Raw genomic sequence first — 15,710 nt, 5'->3', positions numbered from 1 at the left:
TAGGATAAAGTTCACTATCAATATAAAAACCTAGTTATTAAAGTCATTAATACATACCCAATTAAAAAGTTAACCAAAGAATGGAAATCAAAAGTAATACATAAATGACTTGTCTTCACCAAGTGATATAAAAGATTAGCCACGCATGGCCTTTGTTTGACAAAAACTCTTACGGTCAATCTTGGATCTCGGGACTACTACATACACTCTAGAGATGGATGATGGTGGTATTGTGGTGGTGGAGTGGTGGCAGATGTGAGAGAAGTGGTTTGCCAAGGGATTGTTTGCTACTGAACCAAGCACCCCTATTTATAGCTGAAAACAAAAGCATTACACGGCCCCTTGCCTCGTGGGCACGGCCCTGTGCCTTCCTTCTTCTCTGTCTTCATTTAATGAGCTTGTCAGACCGGATGCTCACACGGCCCCGTGGCCATTGTACTTGGTGTACTATCCAAGATTTGCGTACCTGGAAGTTGACCATGGCCCGTGTCCATCAGACACGGCCCCGTGTCTCTCGTCTGCTTTTGTTTGCCTTCCTCTTCCTAGAATCTTGGGTGGGGCACGACCCCATGCCCGGTAGGCACGGCCTGTGCTTGTCTTCTGATATGTTGTTTTTGGTCTTGGGATGAAGCTCGGAGTTTTGGTATATTGTATCAACTTCCATTCTTTTGTATTCATGCTAGTTTTTGCCGTTAATTTGTTCCTTTTGTACATTTAAGTTCTTTTAATCCTGAAAATCAAAAGTATACAAAGAAACACACTTTTTCCAACATTAGTACTAAAAATGATTGTTTTATACCTTATTTGATATAATTTATATGTTGCATTTGGCGCATATCAGTATCTTCATTTAGATAGCTTCTTTCTAGGGGTAGTTAAGCAGTGGGTTCATCGATTGAAAGGTATCACCGAAGTTGGCACAAAAGGCTCTGCACGTGTCCTACAAGATCATTTCATGTAAGATAATACACGTATATATTATGTTTCTCATTTTTCTCTTTTCAATTATATGCGAGGGTTGGACGTTGATAGTCCACCATTTCTTTAACACTCCGAATGCCCGTTCGACATATTTTCTTGCCAACTCATGCTTCTTCTTGTAATACACCTGTTTGACGTCATCAAGATATGAAAGACTTTCACCAACACAATCCATCCTGGATAAATACCATCAACAAGATAAAACACATATTTATACTCCACATCATTTACTTAAAATGATGAATCTAGTTCAACCCGCCTATCACATCATATGATGAATCTTGTCACCTCGATGGTTTGCCCTTTCCAAGTAGTTGGACAAGCAGCCCACGACCAATGCGTACAGTCTAGGCTAACTATCATCCTGGTAAACCCGTGTATTCGTTGGTGGGCTTCGTATAAAAGTGGGATGTCGATAAACGTCGGATTCCTCAAATATCGCCTTCTGTAGAGGTTGATAATTCCTGATATTATTAAAGTATTAAAAATTACAACAAAAATAATAATTTTAATAATAAATTAAAAGAGTGCCTTCTCATAAATTTTCAAGTGTATCTCGGCAACATTCGCAAATACGTGTCCCATGCATCCGTTGCAGTGTCGTACGTCGCAATTTCGTAAGTCAACTGACGAATTTCGGCGGTACATTTTTTCAAACCAAAGAATCCAAGTTGACGTCTAGCATATTCTCTTTGTTTGAAATATGTATACTTGCGTTCTAAATCCACTTAAATTCTCAAAAAAAAAAAAGTTGGAGACTCATATGAAAGCAACGCCTATCATCATTCAAAGGGTTTTGAACAAAATAATCAGTTAACAAACATTGATGAGCACTTAACCGATCTCGTTCAAGGGTCCTTGTCTTGTACGTGGATGAGACGATTCAACTTCGTAAACCGTCTCTTTAGCGGCTTGGATAATCAAGTTGCCGAGCATTCCCGCGTCAAAACCCGATGAGTCGCATGGCGAGTCGGAAGACATTTTTTTTACAAAAAGCAAATAATATTTAAAGTGTTTGAGGGTTTAGACTCTTTTGTGAGTTATGATTGGGTTGTATGTAGTTTGGTTGAATGACTTGTGTAATACATATAATATTTGTATTTTTGTTAATTGACCATTGCCAACGATCATCTCCACATTCAGTTCATCATTTTCAACGCTTTAGTGCTCGCCACCCTCAAAATGAATCACCTGATAGCGCCTCCCATTAGCGCTCGGGAATTGATGTTGGGGGCACGGGACGCTAGCCTACACAGGGTGATCTTATTGTTGTTTTTCTTTACATTGCGGTCATTGCCCCTTTTTTATTCCACTAGAAATGGTAACAATAAGTTAGTATTAGTAGTAATTGTAATAATAGTTTTATAGTTGTAGTACTAATAATTATAATTAATTATATGGTTCGTACTTCGTGCATGAAATGATGAAAATTTTAGAATATTTCAGTGAATATTAGAGTAAGCGTTGCCATTTAAAAAAATGCTTCATACTTTGTACACGTAATTTACCTTTTTTGTAACTTTCATATCTATTTGTGAAAATTGCACCATTGGTATTTTCTGTAGATTGTTTCACCATTAGTACCGGTGATGGTAGTCTCTGAAACCATTCTCTATTGTAAAACTTGATATCATTATGTAATTTTCAATAAATAGATATGAAGACGATAAACTAATAAATCATAAGGACTAACTTAATTATTATTTCTAATAATAATAATAATAAATAAATAATTAATTAATTAATTAAAAATGCTATTCTAAACGTGTGAATGATAGAATAACTAATATAACACGAGATGTTAAATTATTCAATTTCTAAACACCGTTCACAATATGTGAACTATAGTGTAGGACATGAATTAATGCGCACATGAATACGATATATGATTGGTAAGGTTGACGTACATACACCACGTGATGAAATTAAATATACTGACACGTAGACTTTCCAACACAGTGTGTTTTTCAACAACATTCAAGACCCACATAAAACAGTAAAAAGTGTAAAACACTAGAATCTATTACTTTTCCATTTTAAGCAATTAAAAATGATTCGCCTTATCATATAAATAATATCTTCATAAAACTGTTAAAATGGTCTTTGATGTTTGGTCATTTTTAATACATTAGTTCAAAACTCAAATCTTTTAAATCTGAGTCCTTGTGATTTCAATTTTGTTACCATTTTTCATCCAAAATTAAAATCTGGTCAATTTTTTTGGTTAACATCCAACTTTTCTGTCTTTTTCCTCTCTTTTAATGAAGACAAAATAGTCTTTTAACGTTTTATTATAGCAAATCAAAAAAATCTGATCATTTTAGCCCTTCATTAAAAGAGAGGAAAAAGACAAAAAAACTGGATGTTAACTGAAAAATCTGACCAGATTTTGCTTTTGGATGAAAATGACAATAAAATTGAAACCGCAGGGACCCAAATTCAAAAGGTTTGAATTTTAGACTAAAGTGGCAAAAGTGACCAAATCTCAATGACCATTTTAGCAGTCTACTCTAAAACCCTTCTATGTATCAGTAATTTAGAGTAAAATTTTATATTTAATTCGAGTAAAGTATAATATGCCTCTTTGTAGTTTGATGGCGGAAGCAAGATGCCCCCTAAAAGTTTTTTTTTTTTTTTTGTTTTGTACTTTGCACGTTTGTGCTTTTCATCCTTCATAATTTGCATCTCTTCCATCACTTAAAACGTCATATTTCATTTAAAATTGTTGTGAAAAGACCAAATTACCTTTTCCCGTTGCAATTGCGTCCCTATGGTTTTAATATTAATACACTCGTGGTTAAACCTCCGACCCAAATCCCACCTATCCCTCCTGATCCATTCACTTGGTGGTCACTTCAAATTCCCGTTTAATTTCCAACCACTGTCACCGTTGTTCATCCCATCTGCGAACCATCACCACAATCGTAAACAACCTCAGCCAACCCCACTGACACTCCACTTGAAAGCTTTCACGACACCATCACATACACCACATTGTCACAACCTTCATGCACCATCATTAAGAGTAAAAGAAGAAATAAACAGAAAAGTAGAAAAAGTTTTGTGCTTTCCTTGATAAGTCATACAGAATGTCAAGAGATCAAGATTTGATTTTGAGAATTGTTGTTGTTTTGTGTGTGATGCTGTTGTTTGTTATTCTTCGTGAAACATAGAAAGAGAGAGTTAAAGAGAGGAGGTGACAATTTTGTTTGAATTATTAGGGTTTGTATGTGCTTAAGAGAAGGAGGGAAATAGATTTCTCCAATATTTGAGGGTTAAAGAGTTTGTCAAAGGAACCTCTTCGATTAGCTCCAACATTTCTCAATCGGCTAATGCTTAACAGCAAGGGATAACGATTGAGGTTCTGTGCCACAAATGGAGTAGGAAGGGGTCGTGGGGGCGGATTGGTGTGGTGCGGTGGTGAGAGCTGGTGGTCTGGTGGTGGGAGTGGATTGAAGGAAAAGGGGAACTATGGGGTGGCATGATGTGAGCAGGTTTTTTTATTTGGGGTGTTTAGGGTTTTTTTACATGGTGAAATTTTCTATCTACCCCTGCACCATTAAATGCTTAACTAAATATTCTAACTCTGTTTAATGGCAGGTGTGCATGGTGTGATACATGGAAAGCATGAGGGTGCAAAGTGAAAAAAATAAAAATAAAAAAAAAACTTTTAGATGGCATTGTGCTTCTGCCACCAAACAACATGGATGCAAGTTGAACTTTACTCTAATAATTAATATTATGAAAGTTAATTTGACAAACAAGAAAATGGGTATTAGTTTTTTTTTTTTACGTAGAGCGTCTTTAAAGAAATAAAAAGAAGAAACGTGATGAAGGGGTTACTTAACTTTTGTTTTCATCCATGAATTCATTCATTTTCAGAGCCAGTCTAAATGGTTAACAGTGTTAACTTTTTATTTAGGCTGGGTCTATTCGCACACGCGGTTTGTCTTTTTGCACATCCAAAGCGCCTCGCTATGGCCAAAGCGGGGCGCTTTGGCTTTGGTCAACAGACAAGGACTGACTTCTGTCAGTCCTTGTCTGTTGACCAAGCCAAAGCGCCCCGCTTTGGCCATAGCGAGGCGCTTTGGATTTGCAAAAAAGACAAACAGCTTGGGTTGGGGTTTATTTGGGTTGATGTGGGTTAGTTTGTTAGGGATTTTTGGTTGAATTAGTATGGTAGAGATTTTTGTAGTAAAAAAATTTTATGTGAGATTTGCCGTTGTGAATGGGAATTTGTTTTTGAATGATTGAATGTTGCCTTTTTTGAATTAAAACGTTGTTTATTTTATTTTATTAAATTTGCCGTTATAATTACGTCGTTACGTCATTATTTTTACAGAAGGTGTATAATATAAGTTCAAGTTCAACGAGCGTTAAACAAAACGAACACGTTATTTGTTTTTGAATGATTGAATGTTGCCTTTTTTGAATTAAAACGTTGTTTATTTTATTTTATTAAATTTGCCGTTATAATTACGTCGTTACGTCATTATTTTTATAGAAGGTGTATAACATAAGTTCAACGAGCGTTAAATAAAACGAACACGCTAAATAAAATATACAGAAAGCCATAAGAATTAAACGTGATGTAAATAGAAGATTAACTGCAATATATATATATATATATATCAGTTTGTACATACAATACACAACAAAAAGGTACAACTGAGTACATAATACATAACAAAACACTAAACAAACAAACTAAATGTACTAATCCTCGTGCGGTGGGGACGGTGGGAGGGGACGTGGAGGCAACGCAGCGAGCTCTCGTAGCTCAACGAGCGTCTGGACCATCCAGTCAATGAGAGCGCCCTGACGTCTGAGGCGCCGGTCGAAGTCCCGAGCCACCTCACGCGCTACCGGAGGTAGGTCAGCGTAAACGTGCTGCGGGTACTGTGGAGGCTCAGGAGCTGGCTCAACTGGTGGTACGTGGACCTCCTCGACCCGGTCCTCCTGCGCCGGATCATCCTGAGCCTGAGCCTGAGGCTGAGGCTGAGCCTGAGCCTGAGCCTGAGCCTGACCCTCAGGCTGATCCTCAGGCTCATCGATGCCCAGAGCCCGTCGCTGAGCCCGCCGAGCGGCCTGCTGAACATCAGGAGGGGCTAAGATCCCAGGCCTCGCCTCAATAACAACCGGGATGACCTCCGGCAACTCCACTGGCTGAAAAATCAGCCCGTCAGCACCCCTGAACCGCAGACCGACATCAAAGGTACGGGTGATCTGCATAGCGGATACTGACGCGCGGCCCAACCTAGATGACGGGACCGGATCGGACAGCAGCGGATCTAGCTCGGGCACGATCCCTAGCGATCGTGCAATGGCGGTGATAAACGAGCCAGTGTGAAGAAACCCGCGGAGCTGCCGGTGGTATGCAGTAGCAAAGTACTCTGCCAGGCTGGCTGCTAGATCGCAGGGCTGGCGGCGTAGTAGGCAGTAAAGAAAGAAAAGGTCACTAAGGTTGACCTTCTCCTTGCTGGAACCCCGCGGCACGATAGTCGACGCAATCACCTGGTGCAGGTATCGGTACAAGGGATCTACAATGGTGGTGGCCTTTTGCCAGGATTTCCCAAAGGGAACCCTGGAAATGGCCCTCCAGAAACTAATAAGCGTCTGCCTGTCCATCATCGTAACAGCCTGCGTATACAAATCAGTATCAAGCTCAGGCTCAGTGTACAAACCTGTGTGGACAGCAAACTCCCGCACACTCATCTCAAACTGGTGACCGGCCAGACGGAATGTAACCTCGTGTACCGGAAATAAAGGGTCCTCCACGTAATCCGCCGGATGCGGCGCGTATGTAAACGTAGAGCAAAACTCGTACGTAAGCTCCGGGTACGAGTCCTCCATCGCCAACTGAAATAGGCGCGACCAAGGAGTATCTAGCCCAACTATCTCTCGCGCCCGCTCGATCTCCCCCACGGTAGCTAGCAGCTCCCAGTCTATGCCTACGTGCTCCCCAATCGGTATAGTGCGCAACCTAGCGCATCTCCCCCTCGCCCGTGACCCCACCGGAAACTGAAGATACGGACACTCCGGCTCCTCCTCGCCCCCCTCCACTCCCTCATCAATATGCTCAATCTCCTCATCGGATAAATCCATCCCTGCACGTTGATCAATTAAACAAATATTAATAATTAAACAAATAATAATTATTAAACAAATAATAATTAAATAATAATAAATAAACAAATAATAATTATTAAACAAATAAAAATTAAATAATAATAATTAAACAAATATTAATAAACTAATAATAAATAAACAAATAATAATTATTAAACAAATAATAATTAAATAATAATAATTAAACAAATATTAATAATTAAACAAATAATTACTAAATAATAATAACTAAACAAATATTAATAATTAAACAAATATTAATAAACTAATAATAAATAAACAAATAATAATTATTAAACAAATAATAATTAAATAATAATAATTAAACAAATATTAATAATTAAACAAATAATTACTAAATAATAATAACTAAACAAATATTAATAATTAAACAAATATTAATAAACTAATAATAAATAAACAAATAATAATTATTAAACAAATAATAATTAAATAATAATAATTAAACAAATATTAATAATTATTAAACAAATAATAATTAAAATTAATAAACTAATAATAATAATTAAACAGATTATTTAATAAAACAAATAAAAAAAAATCAACATGAACCAAAGCGCCCCGCTATGGCCTAGGCGCGGCGCTTTGGTTCTTCATTCTGAAGAACAGAACCCCCCATGGCAGCGGATCAACCTCAAATCAACAACAATCATGCAATATAATCGAATGAAATGATACACGAAGACTAAGGGTTTTAGATCTAACCTTTATAATGTAGATAAGCTCTGAAAATCAACGAAATTTGCTCGAGTGTGTGTAAATCGCACTGTTTGTGTGTGTTTGGTTGTTTGGGTGAAGTGAGGGGGAAGATGCCCCGCTTCAGGGTATAACGAGGGACCAAAGCGCCCCGCTATGGCCATAGCGCGGCGCTTTGGACCCAAAACGCCGCGTTTTGTCCATAGCGGGGCGTTTTGGTGTTTTTTTAAATTTTTTAAAATTGTATTTAATTAACAAACGGGTCAATAAATAGTCTAAATTTGCCGTTTTTTCTTTTATACATCATTTTTTAATATATATGGACTATACGGCAAGTTTCGGATCAAATCGGTTACGTGTGATGTCTTATTCCGTTATCTCGTGTCATTTAGGTTTGAAATCACAAGTACTCCTGTGAGAAGTGTTATGTGTAACAACCGCCTACCGTACATGAACGTGACTTAATTTTTCATTAATTGTAGTATTATGATGTATGTTGTCATTTCGGGTCGTACAAGTGCGTATTGAATCCGATTGGGTCGTGTCGGTGACATTCGGTTTTTAACGTGATGTAACGCGTATATTGAACAAACACAAACGTGGTTATTATTAAACACATTTAGGATACACGAACACAAACGTGATTATTATTAAACACATTTAAGATACATCGTGAACATATGGGGTTGCATTAAGGTCGGGGGCACGATACGTAAGCATTTCGTACGTGTTGATCTGATCACTGTATAATGTATGCCAGGCTGCTGCGCGCTCTGTTCTGTTCGCTGTCCATAGTAGGTTTGGGGGAGGCATTGGATAAGAACCTCCAAGCTCTACATGTATGAAATGACCCTTGTCGACAAACACAACCGCAACTACCAGGTGAGGTTCATCAGCTTCGTTTGGGCCGCCCAGCATAGGGAAAATTGTATCGCTCCCACGAATGTCGAAGGTGTGAACAATCACACCGTATCGTTGGGCAATAAGAAACCCCGTCTCAGGCATCGTCATGTAATTTTCGATACCTGCTCGTCCCACCCCCTTGAAATCGATCCGTTTAACCAGCTCATCATAATGTCCTACATTTTCCGGAACGAAAACCTGCCTCCAAAGCGATTCGTGCATACGTAACTCCTTTAAAAGCTGTTCCCGGATCTTCAAATATGAATTTTGTTTCAATCCTAACCCAACAGCCACCGATCTAAATCCACAATGACCATCTGGTTTCATGTCCTTTATTTTAACGATGTATGGATGGATCACGTTGGGAATCTGAGATGCGTAGTTGCGGATCGCTATATCCGTCTTAGGACCGAGCTTGATATTCGGGAAATCAGGGTGTAGGTTGAGCGGTTTGGTATTCTTTCCTCTGCAAGAATCTTCGGCTGATACGTACGAGCTGTGACGGGGAAGATCGTCTGAGGCATCGACCCAAGTTTCTTCTGACGGATTGTAAGAGCTTTGTCTAGCAGCTTCAACCTTTCTTTCTTCCTGCCTTTTCAATGTTGGTCGACCACGAGTTTTCTTCAGAACAGCAGGAGGTTTTTTGTTACTGTTCCCTGGATTGAGGATTTGCTGAAACTTTTCAAAGAAGCTCCTTTTCACTTGAGGGGGTGTTGGATCGATCTGTTTTTTCAATTTTTCAAATTTCGCGTCTACATCAATATCCTCTATTTTATTCCTTGCAGGCTTGAAGTCAAGCTTCTTCCAAAACACGTCTATGTGTGTGATGAAACAATGGTTAACCGGGCAGGGTTAACACACTGGTCTCGTCAAGAAGGGTTAATCCCTTCCTCTCGGAGATCGCTGGCTGGGTCACCGGTGGATGATCTCCTGCACAAGGAAACAAGCCGTGACTCGTAACAAGGAGGATGGGGTGGGGGGTGCTCCTTGTTACCACTCTCCGGCGTGAGAATCAGTAGTTTGCTTGGGAAGCAAAGCAAGATTATAGTAGTAGTGAGAGAGTTGTGTAGAGATACCTCAAACCTGGTTTGGGGTCGGTATTTATAGCCGAGGAGTGAAGGAGGAGATTGATGGATGGGCTGACGACGAGCTGCACCGTTGCAGGTGTGTCAGTCTCGCCGGCCGTGGGGGTTACGCCACGTCAGCCCATTGCTTTAATAGCTCTGACAGGGGACTGTCGCCGGCGCCACTTGCCTCGTGGTGTCAGCCACTTGCCTGGCGTGTCAGTCCACTTGCTGGATATGCAGGGTGCGGTGCAAGCCGCATCGCTGCATGCGGTAACGTCTGAAGTTACCGCGTCTCCTACTTGTGATCAAGAAATACGCGAGATGCGGTGTTGGCCGCATCATCGTATGTGGAGACTATTTGCTCGCTTCCCTTGTCGTGACGAAAATGGCCATATGATGCGGTGCCAGCCGCATCGATATGTTCATCTTCTTTCGTACTTGGGTCAAGCTATTCATCTTCGAACCGAATGGGTTCGAAGGATGTGACCGCATGGGTGCGGTTTGATTACTGGTAGGGGTTTGTTTGATGCGGGTAATGGTCGTTTTGGGACCATACCCCTTCAGTGTGTGATCCGGATTTGCTGACCTGTGGATGAAAACAAATTAGGTGGCAAAATCATAACGAGAAAGTTCAAAAATAATAATTACCTTTATTTTCCAACTTTTCCAAACGACAGGCACATGGCAAACCACTGCTGGTAAAAAGTTGGCAACCACAGCTTGCACCGTAGGCTCTCAACCCGTCTTCCTTACGCTTTAGTTCTATACTCAAAAGCTCAATCGCATATATTGAAACCTTTCTGAGAATATATGCAAGCATGGGCTGCTTCTTGTGGTGCGTCATCACTTTTCGGAGGCTTGTTTCAAAGGTACTTCTAATCTCGGCGTATTGTTTAGCAACAACATGATCAACATACAGTACAAGTTTATCCAGTGTGTTGCGATGACTTGGAAAGTGACTTTTTAATGTTGCATGCATGCTCTCAACCCTGTTGGTCGTAGTCTGGCGAAAGTTGATAGTTTGGTTAATCCAGCAAGATACAAACTTTTCACGGTACGGATCCAACCAGGATTTCTTCATATAATCATAAACCTCTAAAATTAAAAAACGTAAATAGTCAGTTTTTGTTATTATATAAAATTTGAACATAATTATGTAAGAAATACTCACGTTCACGGTCAGCCTCTTTCAGCTGTGCTTCAAAGTTTTCCAAGTTATACATGTAAATTTCCTCGGTCGTAGATTCGCACAATGTCCAAAATGTACGTACGAATTCTTTCCACTCCTTGTCAGAGAATTTCCTCTTGCTGTTCTTATTAATATTTTGTTGAATATGGAACCGACAAAGATACTTATGCGCTTTTGGAAAAACTTGTTCACACGCGTTCATTAGCGCAAAATCCCTGTCTGTTAAAATCACGCGCGGTTCCATACATCCTGCCAGCATAGACTTGATCCTCTGCAACACCCATAGGTAGTTCTCTGACTTCTCGGCGGAAATTACAGCACAAGCAGCCGTAAACGATTTGTTTGTCGACGTCATGCCTACGACCTGAACAAATGGCAGGTTGTACATGTTCGTTTTGTATGTGGCGTCAATCATTAGCACATGCGGGAAGGCACACCACATAGTGAATGATTTTTCGTGAACAAAGAAGACGTCTTCAACTTCGTTCGATATCTCATTCGTGCGCATGTAATAAGTGTAATTTTTTTCGATAAGAATGTTTTCAAGTTTTTGCATCGGAGAGTTACCTACATTTTTTTCGGCGTTGATCTTCTGAACAGCGTTGTGTATATCTTTCGGAATAAGCTTTCTAGCCGGATTGTTTTTTGCCAGCGTTCGCCAAATACTTTGGTTGCGAATATCTTGCTCTGCCAACTCCTTAACCAGTTTTTTGTCCTCCGAAGAAAGCCTTCTCGCATACGCGTGACCCTCGAAGTTTTCAATAGGAGTGTGGTTATGCTTCGCCTTCGTCACCTCGATCCTCCAAACACTTCCGGATGATTCCGAAAACCCGATCATCTCGAACGGGCAGCCTATTTTCTTGCTACCCGTTTTCCTCTGTGTAGCTACACTCTTATGCTCCCCACCAAAAGTACATTGAAACCAAATCTTGTAATTCTCTCCTCTTTTATTCGACCTCTTTGTCACAATGAGGTAACCATTGTCTTTTGCCGTGTCTTGTACCCAACGCACCATCTCTTTACGTGACGAAAAGGTCTGCGTTGTATCAAACGAAAATGTAACCGGGTAACAACCTTCCTCGTCAACAGACACATCCTCCGGCTCACCATCGTCACCGACATTCGAATAGACTTGATGTTCAAAGCTTTGTTCACAACCGTAACTCTGGGTTGGATAACACTCCTGCTGTACAAAGCTTTGCTCGCCACCGTAACCGAAATTTGAATAACTTTGATGACAACCGTAACTGTCGTTTGGATAACACTCCTGCTGTACAAAGCTATAGTCCCCACCGTAACCGAAATTCGAATAACCTTGTTGTGCGTAAGGGTCCTCCACAGGGGTATTCAAATCCAGCTGCACCGTGTTATCACGATAACGAATGCCAGATACAACCTCTGTCTCCCTCAAGTTGGACGACACCGGTTTCTCAAACGAGTCAGAAATAGCGGTCCCCTCGTAAGAATCAGGAACAACCGACTCGTCAGAATAATCACCGAAAAGATAGTTACTGAACCACGACATCGTTTTTTCAAAAAATTTAACTAATAGAGCAAATAAGATCGACAGAAAACGAAAACAATTCGAGTGATGAAACTGTTGTCTGGCCAGTGATTTAAAGCCAGAATTTGGGATCGAAGCGCCGCGCTATGGCCAAAGCGCGGCGCTTAGGGTTCACGAGCTCACTGAAACCTAGTCACCCTTTATGTCTGTCAGTCTGTCACTCAGTCAGTCATTCGAAACCTCGTATCACCTTTTGTCGCCCTAAGCGCCGCGCTATGGCCAAAGCGGAGCGCTTAGGGGTGTGAAAATTATTTTGGCGTGTGTGATTAGCATGATCCTTTATTTATTAAACTGATGTAAATTTACTCTTTTACCTTTGGTCTTAGAATATCAATAAAAAAAGCACCTAACCATCCAACACCATCATCGTTCATGTCTCTCTCTTTGGTCTCCCCCTCTCTACATCAAACTCAAAGAACACCCAACCCCCACCCCATCCTTGTTCATGTCTCTGATTTCGTTGTAAATTGGCAATCCGGTTTGATCATTGAAATTTGAAGATCGGTTTAGGCTATCATTTTGGGGGAATACATTGGGATTGAGCGACCTTCATCAAATAATATTTTTTTTCATTTGGGTCTCGTAAAAATTGAAAAGACTTGGCCTTTGGTGTTGTTTGTATTAGATTCTGAGGCGGTTGAGGACGATAATGGTGGTAATGGAGATGTATGATGGTTCACAATGAGTGTGTTGCATCTTATTTTTCGAGACCAAGTTCACCATTTTTAACTATCAGAGCAAGCGATTTGATATTCGGCATGGTCTTACAAATAGAATAATATTTAAGTTGGTAAACTACGTACACTATTTTTGTTAAGATACGTGTTTAATTTTACTTAGGCTATAGGGTATGGTAATGACCCTCAAGACTACCATGACCCTCCATGTTAGTGTCATGTAACTAATCTTTAATCCACCATCCAAAACCACTACCCTAAGGGTATGGTCAGGGGCGGATCTACCATTATACAAGGGGTAGCCTCCGCTACCGCTTGGTCGGAAAATTTTTGACGTTTTTAGTGTAAATTTTGGAAAAATTTGACGTTTTTTCGATTTCGTTACCGCCTATTTATAAAACGTTCCCGCTTGGTCGGAATTCTAGATCCGCCACTGGGTATGGTCATGACTCAAACCATTAGCCCCTTATTTATTGTCTAAACAAAAAGGAAATGATTTGTTGAAAAATGGAAAGGAGGACCATGGTTGTCATGGTTTAATCTATGCAAACTATGGTGGATCAATCAAGGGGGTGGTGTAGTCTTCCATTCATGTTCCTAGGTGACAAATCATGTCCCAACCATGATCCCCACACCATATAGTTTTATTACAGCTTGGCCTTATATTTATTATTTTTCAGCAAAATCAAATTTTCAGTTGACGGGATTATATAACTTTCACATGTGTTTTGTCACATTCCATTAATTGTTTCCGGTCTACGCGTCAATACCACCTTTAACGACTTGGACCATAAAAGAAAAAAATGGAAATTGTATTGTTTTTATATTTGTATACAAAAAAAAAAGTTAGTCTATAGGACCTATCGCTTATTGGCTGTTTTTTTGTGTTATTTGTTTTTTTACTTTTATCCTTTAATTTTAATATTACTATCTATAATCACTCAATTTTCTAAAAAGTTTGTAATCGAGTTTTATTTGTTTTTTTATGTATCGATATAAATTCAAGTTAATTTATACTTCAACGTATTTTTTTAGGTAATGAGTCGGGTCAAATATAATACATTTTTTTTTATTTTCATATACATTATCAGCAGGTTTACGTTTTAGAACAATATTTTTTTTCCGAAAATAAGTCGGGTCAGTATAATAGATTTTCATTAGGCGGTCTAAATTTGAGTTCATTTATGTTTTGACTGTAGCGGCGTACCATTCCTTAACTATAAAAAACATTATTTTTTACATACTTATTTTTATGTACGTGTCGTATAAATTTAAGTTGAATTACGTTTCGACATATATTTCTTTCGCAAATAAGTCAGGTCAAATAAAATAAGTTTTCGTGTTTATTTTATTACGTTTTCAGCTGATCTACGTTTTGACGTATGTTTTGTTCGGAAACGAGTCGACTTAAATATAATATATTTTCATTAGGTGGTATAAATTCATGTTACTTTATGTTTCAAAGACGCCGCAACGCGCGAGAAAATTTACTAGTTTAAAACAAAACAATAATTGAAATTTCAAACATACTTCCTTCAGTTTTGCATCTCATTCTTCAATAGGATTGGTATTAACCTAGGTTAGCTAGAGGTGTTCATTATCCGGTTATAACCTAATCAACTGAAAATTAAACCGAATTTGAAACCGTAAAGCCGAAAATAAAAATTCGGTTATTTGGTTCGGCTTGTAACCATAACGGAATTCATATTCTGTCTTTTGGTTTGGTTTTTGGGTTGACAATTTATTTAATTCGAGTAATTTGGTTTAACCTATTTACACAATTTTATTTTAACTTTTATATAATTTTATTTTTAACTTTTATATAATTATAATATGTGTATGTTCTTTGCCAGTGTCCATCTAAGGGTGTTCGGGGGTACTTTGCGGGGAGGCGTGCGGTGAGCCAAGTCCCGTTCCCGCCATCAAATCGGGGAGCGGGAGCGTGGAGAGTTCACCGATGAGATTTGTATATATTTGAGTTTTTCTTTCTTTTTTTTTTTGTTTTTTCCTTGTGATAATCTAATATACATGCTGAGTTTGTGAGTTGATTTTTAAGTCCTGTTACATTTTCAAATATAAAGAAGAAGAAGAAAAATAATGAAATGTTCTATAATTTTTTTATTACTTTTGAAAATACCCTTCAAATTTGTTTTTAATTAAATGAAATGTTCTATTTTTTATTTTTATTTAGTTTTAATTTATTTAAATTATGTTTTACTTTTATAAAAATATTTATATAAAAAAAACAAGTCCCCCAAGAGAGGAGTGACGCCATCAAATTGGTGGTATGGGGGGAGTTAAGGGAGGAGTTGACGTGACGCGTGGTGATTGGTGATTGGGTGTGTGTAAGAGAGGGGACTCCCCTAAGAGAGGAGTGCCCCTCTCACCCTAATAGCACACCTTAGCCTTAATCCATCTTCCCTATGCGTTCACTACTCGCTTGAGTCTTGAACCTTAAAATCTTGTTTGAACTTGGAAGTTAT

This window comes from Helianthus annuus, chromosome 12 (assembly GCF_002127325.2).
Source record: "Helianthus annuus cultivar XRQ/B chromosome 12, HanXRQr2.0-SUNRISE, whole genome shotgun sequence".
NCBI lineage: Eukaryota > Viridiplantae > Streptophyta > Magnoliopsida > Asterales > Asteraceae > Helianthus > Helianthus annuus.
The sequence above is the reverse complement of the archived record's forward strand: the minus strand, read 5'-3'. Positions refer to the sequence as shown.